Source organism: Accipiter gentilis, chromosome 4 (genome assembly GCF_929443795.1).
Source record: "Accipiter gentilis chromosome 4, bAccGen1.1, whole genome shotgun sequence".
NCBI lineage: Eukaryota > Metazoa > Chordata > Aves > Accipitriformes > Accipitridae > Astur > Astur gentilis.
In genome coordinates, this window is record NC_064883.1 from 17964808 (window position 1) to 17976854 (window position 12047).

Consider the following 12047-nt stretch of genomic DNA (forward strand, 5'->3'; position numbering starts at 1 on the left):
TGATTGCACTCAGTCTGTATTATAAGATTTTACATTAAGAATTCTCTGTTTAAATGTTTGAAGTAACTGATTTGATGTTAAAATATATGGATATATATCTTAATAAAAGAGCTCATGATTTGTGTAAGAATTTCAAGACATGTTGGATGCTTCTTTAAAAAACTTGCATTCAATTCTATGGGAACATAAACTGCTGTTTATATCAATTAACAGTTCTGTGAAACAGTTGATTAACCAAGACTTTTTCCATTGGTCAAAGAGAAAAAAACATTACGAATGTGAGTTACTATTAGCAAGTAACTGTTGAAATGTCTACATTTTTTTGAATAAAAAAAAAATGCTCTTTAGAAAAATGATTTAATAATTTTTTTTAATTGGGTATGTACAGACAAATAATTAATTTAAACATCTGCAACCATTTCCTGTCTAGCAAAAGCCTAGGACTATTTTTTCTCTCACATTTATGTCTGTAATGACTTTGCTGAAGTCAATGGAGTTACACTAGTATAAAATCAGTCTGAGAAGAATGTCAGGCCTCTAGATCAGAAGAAATTTAAATCCAGTTCAAGCACTAGTTCTGGTTTTCTGAATGTTTAAGATCAGTTGTAAGGATTTAATTCATATCATATAAAATTCTGAACAAATAATCATATTAAATCAGTGACTAAATAGACAAAGACGATTAATGTATTTCCATTATAGAGGCCTGAAAAGTGAGGCTTCAGACATCTCAAAAATGAAAAGAAAATCTTAAGAAAGAATAACAGCTGGATGAAGCATAATAATTTTATAATGTGCTCTGGCTGTTATCACTGAGGCATCTGTTTTGGAAGGTGAAATATAGACAGGTTACAATGAACTTGCTATGAGTGAATATTTTTAATGAGAAAATGAGTGAAAATTAAAAGCATTAAGTGCTTGGGAAGAAACCAACAACCCAAAATAGAAATTAAAAAGAGCAAATGAGGAATACTTAGAGATGAGGTTTTGGGTATTTTATGAATCTGAAAACAGCATGAGTGATTTAGTGTGGAAACTGAACCTTCCCACCACAGTGAGTGGGATATATCTCTTCTAAATTACAGGTCTGAAAGTCAGAAAACTACAACTGAACTGCTTGCCCTGGAGTCCCTTTATAGTCAAAAGAGAAATCTAGGCATCTCTGGAGGATGACTTATCTCTGACTAAAATAGGCATCTGAGATAGGTCAAATGAATTGCCCTCTAGAGGTGCTTATTTCTTTCCAGTTCAGACTTAGATGTCTAACTTTTAAATGTCTAAAGCTAGGTGAGATGAATCCCACTTCAAATCATCTCGATCTTATACTGTTCCTCAATTGAACAGTTGAACAGGCATTAGTAACAGAAAATCCCTATGGCATGTCACAATGTAGATACCCAATGCTGACCAGGAAGTAAAGAATAATGCTGTCAATTGACTCTGCAATTAATGTTTTTAGCCAAAGTTTTTAGAGCAGAACTTGGCCAAGTCTCTGTGACTTGTAAAGCCTCTTACATATCACTCACAAGAGGGCATCTGGATGAAATGTGCCCTTGATGCCCATTGAAGTGATGTGAAGTCCTGGGTTAACGCTAAATAGGCTGGGCTCCTGCTGCTTGATATTTGAGATTTGACTATGTTGCTGTGTGCAGTGTTATGTCAGTAACTAAACCAGACAAATTAAGTCAGCATTTCCTTCTTTGAATATTTCTAATTCTTCATTTTATATCCAGAGAGGCTGTAGAAATCATACTTCCAGGTTGTTCCCTTGTAATTTTTGTCTCCTTTTCTGGAAATGGGAAAGTAGGATCTTGTAGGTGAAGTGTTAGACTGCAACCCAGTTGAGGGCTTAATCTTCTCTTTCACTATAGCCACAGGGTGAGACGTGATTTGTTTGTTCCTTCCTCTGGTCTTTGTATCTATTAAAAAAGTAGTAGAGACTGTCTAGTATAAGGTGCATGCACAACACTGGAGTCATGAATTTGGGAAGACCCTTTATTTTAACAGGCTGTATTTCATGGTCGTTAAGATTACACTCCTAGGACATTACAAATACCCTTTACCCATAAACCCAGCCGTTCTCTGATTCTTTTGTTACTTTTATAACTTCATGTGATTTAGTTTTCCGGCATACAGATTGGCATGGAATTTCCTTCTGTTATTCACTATTTTACTTGTGGTTAATCCAATACAAAAACATCCCTCTTCCTTTGTTGTGTTGGAGCATAGAACCAAAGCTCTTCATGAGACTGTAATACATAACACAGTTATCCTTGGAATGCCTTATCTGCCTAATATAATGAACACACAGATTTCTTTCTGTTGGTTTTCCAGCATCCTGATGATTTTTTTTCATGACCACAACATGTCTTACTTTAACCCACAGTCAAAATAAAAAAAGGAGGTTTAAGAAGTTATTATCTTCTGCAATTTTGCTTAGAAATGATAGTATATTCATGTAGGTCTTCTGGGAAACACAGTATAATGGATGAAATTACAAAATTAATTAAAAAAAATAGTTGGTAGAATACTTCCATAGAAGAAAAATATGTTTTTAGTAATTTTTGGTAACTTATTCAGGATTCTATTTAGAAATGGATAAATACACTATATCTTGAATGTGCATATCAAATTAAATATCATTAAATTGTATACATAAATTAATTAAACAGTTGGGAAATTGAATTTAGCAATGGATCACTGGCTCTAAACTACAGCATTCTACCTTGGGCTAAATTAAAAAGTAACCACTTGGTGTTTTGACATCTCATTAGCAAAATTGCCTTTACCACACACTAGTCTATTTAAATGATAGAAAAAAGTGAATGCTAAACGTGTGTGTAAAAGATTTGCTGGAAATAGAATAGACCTAATCTGAAAGGAAAATATAACTGGAAATGATTGCTGGATTTGTAATTATTGGAATGAAAAATAAAGAAAAGCTTGGGTTTTCATAGTCTTTCTGAGAAATGGTGATGGGTCATTTATTCAGGGAATGAATATACTGTTGGCGGTTTTCAATATTGCAATGCAGAAAAAGAAATGGAAGAGGAAGGAAAATTAGAATGAAGAAGAAAATGTAAGTGCTTTGTTCAGTTTGCTTCTTTGTGCCATTAGACAAAAATATTAGAGATAAAGAATAAAATCAATTGTTGTTATTTGCTGGCTTATTGGTTCAATATGAGCCAGGCACACATTCAGATCCTGTTTGCCTTTTGGCAAATCCACATGACCAAGATGCGCAGAGAGGGATTTTGGAAGGAACTGCATACCTGATACAAAAATAATAAGTGCATGAGAACAATACAATAAAACTTATTTGCACAAGCTGCAGCTGCAGATTCTTGATTTTTCTAAGAATCAGTCTTTGATTTCCACATTCTTTTGTAGTGTTTGTCCCTATAATCTGTCTTCTTCCTTGAAAAGCATCTAGAGATACTTGTAATGATGTTTTACATCAAATTTAATTTACCTTTGTTGCCAAGCCTGATAGACTGCTCCATCTATGCCCTCAATTACTACTCAGTTTATTCTAACCCAGTTGATCACATTGTCCTTTTTGACTTTGCTTTTTCTAACTCTGACCATTTGGACAGCATCTTATGTTCTGGATCTCTGCCCTGACCTGAAGTAGTGAGTGGAATCTTCATAGACCTATATTGTAGGACTTCTCATCTCCCTGAGGAGTCTTTGTACAAACTTGTCTGCCTAAAATAAATCCACTTCTGTTGTTATGTTGCTGATGTTCCTGTTTGCTTTTTTTTTTTTTTTTTTTTTTTAAATCCATTTCTGCCCTATAGACCCTTGGAAATCTCCTGAATGTATTAAATCAGGGACATTCCATACAGATTCCCATTTCACCTAGATTTTTGAGGGCATGTGTAAACAATGCAATCAATATTGATGTTAAAACCTTCTCTCTACCACCTCGAGAAAATGAAAATCCCCCAAATGGAAATATTCCAAGCCTAATGTTTTCTGTGGGCAATCACCACTAAAACAATTTTTCCTCGCATTAGATGCACTTCCCAGTGTTTTCCAGCTATATTTTTAAATTTGCCAAATGACATGCCAACATGTATTTCGAGATTCATACAAGTATAATTTTCTACTTAATCTCCTTTCTCAGAAAATGATAAATGCTATGTTGGTTGTTCCAAATTCTAACATGTATTGTTTATCAGCACAGTTGGACCCATTTGTTATAGTGACTAATGCTAACACCAGTCCAATTACACTAGATCTCTATGGCCTTTTTATATTGAGAATTCACAATGAGGAGAAAAAACACTGTCATGATCCTTGAAGACTCTAGTAATGAAGACCCATAATCAGTTGTGATCATGTTGGACTGGGTAAATATTCACACTATATTGTGGAATTCTTTCATCTGGGGTTCAGCTTCATAAGTATTGACCATTCCAAGTGGTTTTAGTGGTTCTAGTCCTGAATTTTCCTTGACTAATAGAAAAATAAGTAACACTTCGGGTATCGACACATAACAAACTACAAAGAGAAGAGTATTTAGGTTATGATTCAGTCAGCCAAATTTCAGTTGTTTACATGATAAATTTATAATTGAGAATTTTTCTTAGTGGTGAAAGAAAAGATGAATTATACCATAAACTATAAGACACATATCTCAGTGAGCACATATCAGTGGAGATGCTTCTTTCTTTCCATTGATCGTCACATAAGTCTATATATTTAGCTTAGGAGATGCCTGGAATTATTGAAATGAATTTTATGTGTAATGTTTAGCAACACAGGACAATTTTTCAAGATTATACTGTACATGCAAAAAATAGGAATTTCCACATAAAGGAAACTCATGTAAATTAGTGTTGAATATGGACATTTATGTAGGTCCTTCTTTTAACTTCTACAAAACTCTAGAAATCTGGGAAAACCTAGCAAGTACACCTATCCATAGTCACTAGACTATCTAATAAAAGACATTTCACAAACCCTGATGGCTGTTTACACAGGGAAGGGGTAAAATACGAGTAATTGCTAACACTGATGTTTTGCAGTTGAGACTTTGAAGCATGTGTGATGAGCCAGTTACTGCATTCTGCTAGATGGTAATAGTAATATACCCACTTCAACTGAATATCTGGCTCTATATGTTTGGCTGCAACATGATAAAAACCTGGCAAATTAAGGCATCTGCTGAATCAGTAACTCTGTGAGCATCTGGTAAAGATTGAAGGAAGAAAATTCTGAAGATCAAGATCTTTCCATCTCTTGCAGCTTGGCCCTGTTTGTTTTTGCCCTGAGTGAAATATCCATACATTCAAGAGATATATTGACTAACATTATATAAAACTTCAGAGAGGAAGAATACTTTTTGAAATGAAAGCAATTTAAACTCTGCTTTAAGAATATTATGTATTGTGACATTTGCAATATAATTGCAAAACCTGTCTTCAGAGTAGGAAGTTTGCTGTGCTTTACTGGTCAGATGCTTTGGTCAATTTTAATTTTATGCTCTCTGTTGATAGTTGTATGCACCTTTTTTTTTTTATACCTCAGGTTTACTATTTTTCATATTTACTTGTACATGAAAGATGAACTTTTAAATTTGAAATTCTTTTCTACTCCTTAAGAAAAGGTCTGTATTTAACTGTACATTTAACTGTCACCCTTCTGTCTTTCATGTACTGTATATCTCTTTGAATACAAGCTTTACTGGGCAAGAGTTGGACTTTCCTACATGAATGGATAGTAGCTAGCACATTGCAAATTTTTGCAGTGGTAAAAATTAAGTAGTAATAAAAATAATAATGACATTGATGATTACAATAATGAAAGGACAAATCTTTTATTATAGAATGGTTATGTTGGCATTTATATTTACATGCAATCTTACTATTGCTTTGAAGGCTAAAATCAGCATCAAGTGACAGCTACTCATTATCCTGACACTAACATAAAATTGTACTGACATAATGTAAGAATAAAAGGTATCTTGGGGCATACTGAAGCTGGACGGGAAGAAGAAGGGCAGTGCTAAATTAGCCTGTGTTTCATTGATCATAAATAGCCCTTGGTTGTTAAAATCTGGCAGAATTCAGAGCAAGAATGAAGATTGCCTTGCCATGCAATTTTCTACATCAGATCAGAATATTCAGAATTATGTGCATAAGATGTACAGATCCTTTTGAAAGCTAGCTGTATTTTCAAGGGCCTAATCAAAATAGAATAGCAACTGAGCATGTATTTAAAAGATTGTCATGATTAACATACTGCTGAACATCAAAAGAGTTAATGAGCTTTAACTACAGGTTAGATTAATTTAGTATGAATTTGGCTGCCTTAAATTCAGGAGACTTGTCAGTGAAGACAGAGGTCAGTGAAAATGACCTAAAAGGTTATTTGTTACCTTTCTGTGGTCCTGTTTTAGTCATCAAGCTTAGGCTGGAATAAGTGGCTGTAAAGGAGATATCTACCACTCTGCAAATAGGAAAAAGTGAGATTAATCCACCTAACAATATTAAAAGAAATTTTTTTCCAAATAACCTTGGACCTACTTTTGGGTGGTCAGATTTGACCAAACAAATATCACAAATTGTCTTGTCCGCAAAGCATCCAGTCATTTCAAACCAATTAAATTATGGAACAAAAAATTTTATGTGGGTTATACTGTCATGTTTTCTTACAGTGATTATTGACTGGGCAAAGGGAGGATCATACTGTTAACTCATTAACGGTGTTAGGTAGAATAAAAGGCAGTCTTAACTAAGTAGATTGCGAAATGCTAAATAGCCAGTAACAGTTCTTATAGTTCATATTATGCCTGAAGCTTTTAAGGTGGATTTGGGAACATTTGTTAATTAAATCATTCACCTATGAACTGGTAAAAGTGGTGAAATCTAAGGTAAACTTTTAATTGTGCTGAGTAAGAGCAATTACTAGTGGTGTATCAAGGAAAATTCTAAATCAGTGGTAATTGGAATGACAGGCAGGACTTTGCTCCAACACTTCATTAAACTTCTATTTTTATGGGGATTTCTTCATTTCCACTGGAATGAACAACTCAGTATGCATGACTTATTCTGCAATGAACTTTGATGAATTTTTCTAAGTACGTTAAAATGAGCTGCATCTTCTGTTAATCCAAAGGCCCCCCCCCATACATATGGTGATAAACCTTCTGATGCACATGCAAGAACGCAGGATAATGGGCATGAAGGACAATCATATATGTACGTATATAAATATATATTTTTGCTTGTCAGTAATAACTCTGAACTGCCTACAGCATTCATAGTGCCTCTTAAAAGTCAGGTATTGTATTGAATTTAAAATTCTCTTATGCTGAGCAGGAAAGGAAAAAAAATCAAACACTTTCTGAATTGGGCCCAAATATCCAAGGTTAATTTTCTGAGAAAGCTGCAGCAGCTAGATAAGGCCATCCCCTGCAAATTAGTTTTGCCTGCCTGGATTACAGCTAAATTTATGCAGCTTGCCTTATCCTTTCAGAAGCGCCTCTGAAGTGTCGTAATTAACTGGCATACATAAAGTGAGCAAATTTTCTGCTTGGTGGCAGCCATTCCTCATTTCATCTCAGTTCTAACCCAAATGGAAAGGTAGTTTCTTATTTTTACTGTCAAAAAAATGCACAACCCACCAATATTTTACAAGAAGTCTTTGAAAACAAACATGAAACAGCTTCAGAACAGAGTTAGGGTTTTAAAGAGCACAGATAGTGCTGAGGGAGCAAAGTGGTGATTTTGCATAATAGTAAATAAAAAATAGAAGACGGAGATTGTGTATACATATATATGTGTGTGTGTGTGTATAGGTACACACACAGGCACACTTAGCTTCCAAAATTTTGCAGTTCACTAGAGAGCTTCTGTCTCTTTTCTTTCTGTTAAGATCCACATCGAGACTATAGGTTAGGAAAAAGTAGATGTGATGTATGCATGTTTCTATTTTAACATAATAGTAGATATTTCCTGGTTGTCCTGAATCATGTGTGAATTCCTGTGTGATTTGTTAAGAAAAGTCAAGAGCATATTTAATATTTTTCATGTAATTTTCCTTCTTGCTGATTAAAATGTTGTAATACAGTAAAATTAAAATAATATAATTGAAATAAACCCCCATTTTCTATATTTGAAGTAAAACTGGCACACATATGTAAACTTGGTGAAAACATTGTAGACTGGAGAAAATTTAATCCCAGACTATGCTGATTTCTTTTCTTTTCTGTATAGATATTCACCAATCTTCTTGTTGTTATTGTTGTGGTCAACAAGATTTTCTGCTGTCATAATAATATTTTATACTATCTTGCTCTATTTTTCATATATGTTTCCCATTTGTCCCACTTTTACTTATTCATAAAGCCTGTCAAATCATTTCTCAACTTTTAATACATTTTTGTAATAAATATTAGGTAAGTACTTTCTCCTCTCATCCCCCCTCAAATTCTTGCGTTATGAAAACCTGTGGAAGTCAGTGAGGATGGCTGGTTGCTAAGAATTCTGATGATGAATTGCTGCCGTGCAGTATCCAACAGTGTTTGGATTTCCCCCCCGCCCCGTTTTTCCATTTAGCAAAAGTAATTTTTTAGGTTTGCTATCAAATCTTCATGTTATCCATTTAAAGTGTCGCAGGCAGAGTATTCAGTATATTACAAACCGTTGTGCGCTAAACTACCTCCATTTCAACTAGTCTAGCTTGGTGGAAAGCTGTATTTTTGCTTCCTGAAAATTGATATTAGAGCTCAGCTGGGAATTTTCTACAATCTATTTTTAGTCAGAAGTTTCAGCTATGTCAAATATAAAGCTCTTACTCTGCTGGTAAGTAGATCAACAAGTATGCTGCAGCGTGTTAGTTATACAGAGCATACCCCATAAAGTAAATCTCCCAACAATTGAGTAATGGCAGCAGGAATCAAAGGGCCAAATTCTGCTTTCAGCTAGATTGGATTAAATCCAGAGCAAATCCACTGACTTCAGAGGAATTACTTGGGATTTAAGCTAGTGTAACAGTTAAGGAGAATGAGTCCCTTCCTATTTAAACCATAGTTCTAACAGCTACTTAATAGCAGAGATTCCTGGGCAGGAAAATGACTGTCAATGGACCCGCACAAGAAGAGAACATGACATGGGCTCATGGAATTTTTATTTGCTTAATCTTCAAGTGATAAAGATGAACATTATCACTGTCTTGACCATAATAAAATATCGTGCCTGCAAGGGCTGCCCTGTGGAGAAGACTGTGGTGTAAAAACAGGGGAAGCTAAAGAAATGTAAACCCATATGCAATTAGAAATCTCTTTAAAAAAGCTGAATGAAGTTGAAGACAGCTGGGTTTGAGCAGAATCTAAGACTTCATCAGCAAAAGCCTAGTGAATAGGAGCCTAATTATTCATAAGAATTTTACAGGGATTAATTGGTCTTTAACCAGGAAGTCCATCAGAAAACACTGAGAATTAATTTCTGTCTACTTCAGGATTAGAAACAATTGACTAAAGGACAAGTTATAGGAACCTAAGAAAAAGGAGATGGAAAATCGGAGGTTCACTCATGCTGGCATTTATCCCATACCCTTGATAACCCAGTAAATTGACTGGATAGGTGTCTAAAAGATCTCTCACTGCTATTAAAAAGTATTTCAAAACTTTTTGAGTTACAGATAACATATAGCCAAAATCATTGTGCAAAGACACGCGCTAAAGGAAGGCACAACTAATGGCAGGCAAACACCTGTTTCCCTTCCCACCAGTGCACTTGCAGGAGACATCTGTAGTGGAGAACAGATGATTGAACATTAAAAATTGGACCACTGTCAGATGAAAACTGCATTCATTTTTAGGACACCAGTGAAAATTGTCTATGTTTCATTTAAAATTATTGGATGGGTTTGAGAAAATGTAGTCTTCAGGGTTTTTTGAGTGTTTCTTTTTCTGTGGTTTTTTTTTTCATTGTCTCTAACTTTATTTATAACAAATTCCCTTCTTTACATGTGTTTATCTCTCCTATCTTTACTTTTGCCACTTTATGCCAACTTTTTATTTTCTGAGGTGTACATTTTTTTCTTTATTTTTTCATAATTTTCATGTGTCTCTTTATATTTTGCAGTTAACAGCATCGCTATCATCACTGCCATGAGGTTTCTTTTCATCACACATATATATATGGTAGACTGGCATCAGTATCTTCTCTTAACATGTTCACCCATAGACAGATTTATTGGAAAGGGAATATTTCTTTGTACTGTTTCATTTCAGGAAAATGATGAGTTGGAATGGTTGGACAATTTATGTTGCTGATAATCCATTATAGCAAAACATCTGTTCTGCTAATGCATGTGCACTTTAACAAAAAGCACATGGAGGGGTACAATCAGAACATCTGTGATTACAGCCAGATTCTTGCTAAAATAAATAGGATGGTCTTAGACTGTATAGAAGGGAGCGTGCCACCTACGCTTTCGTAGTGTCTTTCATTTTCCGCTGCCCCTGGTTATAAATACAGTAAAGACATACCTGAAAAGCCTTCTGAAATAATACCAAAATGGTGTTGCGTTGTCTGTGGGTTTTATGGAAATTTGTGGGCTCAGTTCATGGTTCAATATCCCATATTTCTAACAGCAATAGTTGTAAGAAATTAACGGATGCTTTGTGAATGATCATTTATTCATAGTCATAATTATTAAGTTGCTGTAGTATTTAAACACTCTTCCATTTTTTTTGTAAAACCATGGGACTAGTTTATAGCAATATAATTATTTGTTTCTTACACCTTCCTTTTTTAACATAAACATTATTTTTGAATTGGTATGTTTCTTTTCTCAGATTTGTATGGACTGTATGTAAGACTTGATAAACATCAAATTAAAGGGATCTTGCATTTCTTTCTATGTTGATACCAAAATCCATAGGATGATCTCTTAGAAATGTGTATTTTAGATAATATGATTATATATGTATATTAAAGTAATCAGATTTAATAATAGGCATCTTTAAAAATACCAAAGTGAAGAAGTTGCTGTGATTTGTCAAGGTTTTTCACTGACTTTTTTTTTTTTTATATAAATCTCAGCCATCCAGTGGCTTTTATTGAATTTAAATTAAACCTTAAATGAGGAACTGATACATGTATAAAATTAATGAATAAAAATCCTGTTTACCAATTAGTTAAATCCAATTAAAGCTTAAGCTGATAATTGTATAAACCTCTGGTATGAAAAAGAAAAAATGTTCTTAGAGCTGTTGTCTACAGTATGTGTTGGAAGACATTTTTATGGGGAACTTGTTACTGTACTGAGACATTGAGTAAAATGCTGATTTAACTGTGGTAAATCAGTCATATTTAAGTCAGGACAAGAAGTTGCCTATTGTTGATACCGTGTTTTCCAACAAAAGAACATCCACAAATCTAAGGGGACAACTGGTGTTCAAAAGTCAGCGTGGGTACATCTGTTACTCACTAACAGGTCTTACTATGAAAAATGTGTTATTTTCAGAAGCTGCAATTCTATGCTAGTTATCCAGAAGATATCTCTCTGTCATGGTTTAACCCCAGCCAGCAACTAAGCACCAGGCAGCTGCTTGCTCACTTCCTCCCCACCCAGTGGGATGGGGGAAAGTATCAGGAAAAAAAAGTAAAACTCGTGGCTTGAGATAAGAACAGTTTAATAAGACAGAAAGGAAGAAACTAATAATGATAATAATAACAATAATAAAATTACATTAATAATAATAAAAGAATTGGAATATACAAAACAAGTGATGCACAATGCAATTGCTCACCACTCGCTGACCGATGCCCAGTTAGTTCCCCAGCAGCGAGCAGCGATCCACCCCCCAGCCCCACTGCCCCTAATTTATACACTAGGCATGACATTCCATGGTATGGAATAGCCCTGTGGCCAGTTTGGGTCAGCTGCCCTGGCTGTGTCCCCTCCCAACTTCTTGTGCCCCTCCAGCTTTCTCGCTGGCTGGGCATGAGAAACTGAAAAATCCTTGACTTAGTCTAAACATTACTTGGCAATGCAATATTGTTAACATTCTTCTCATACTGAATCCA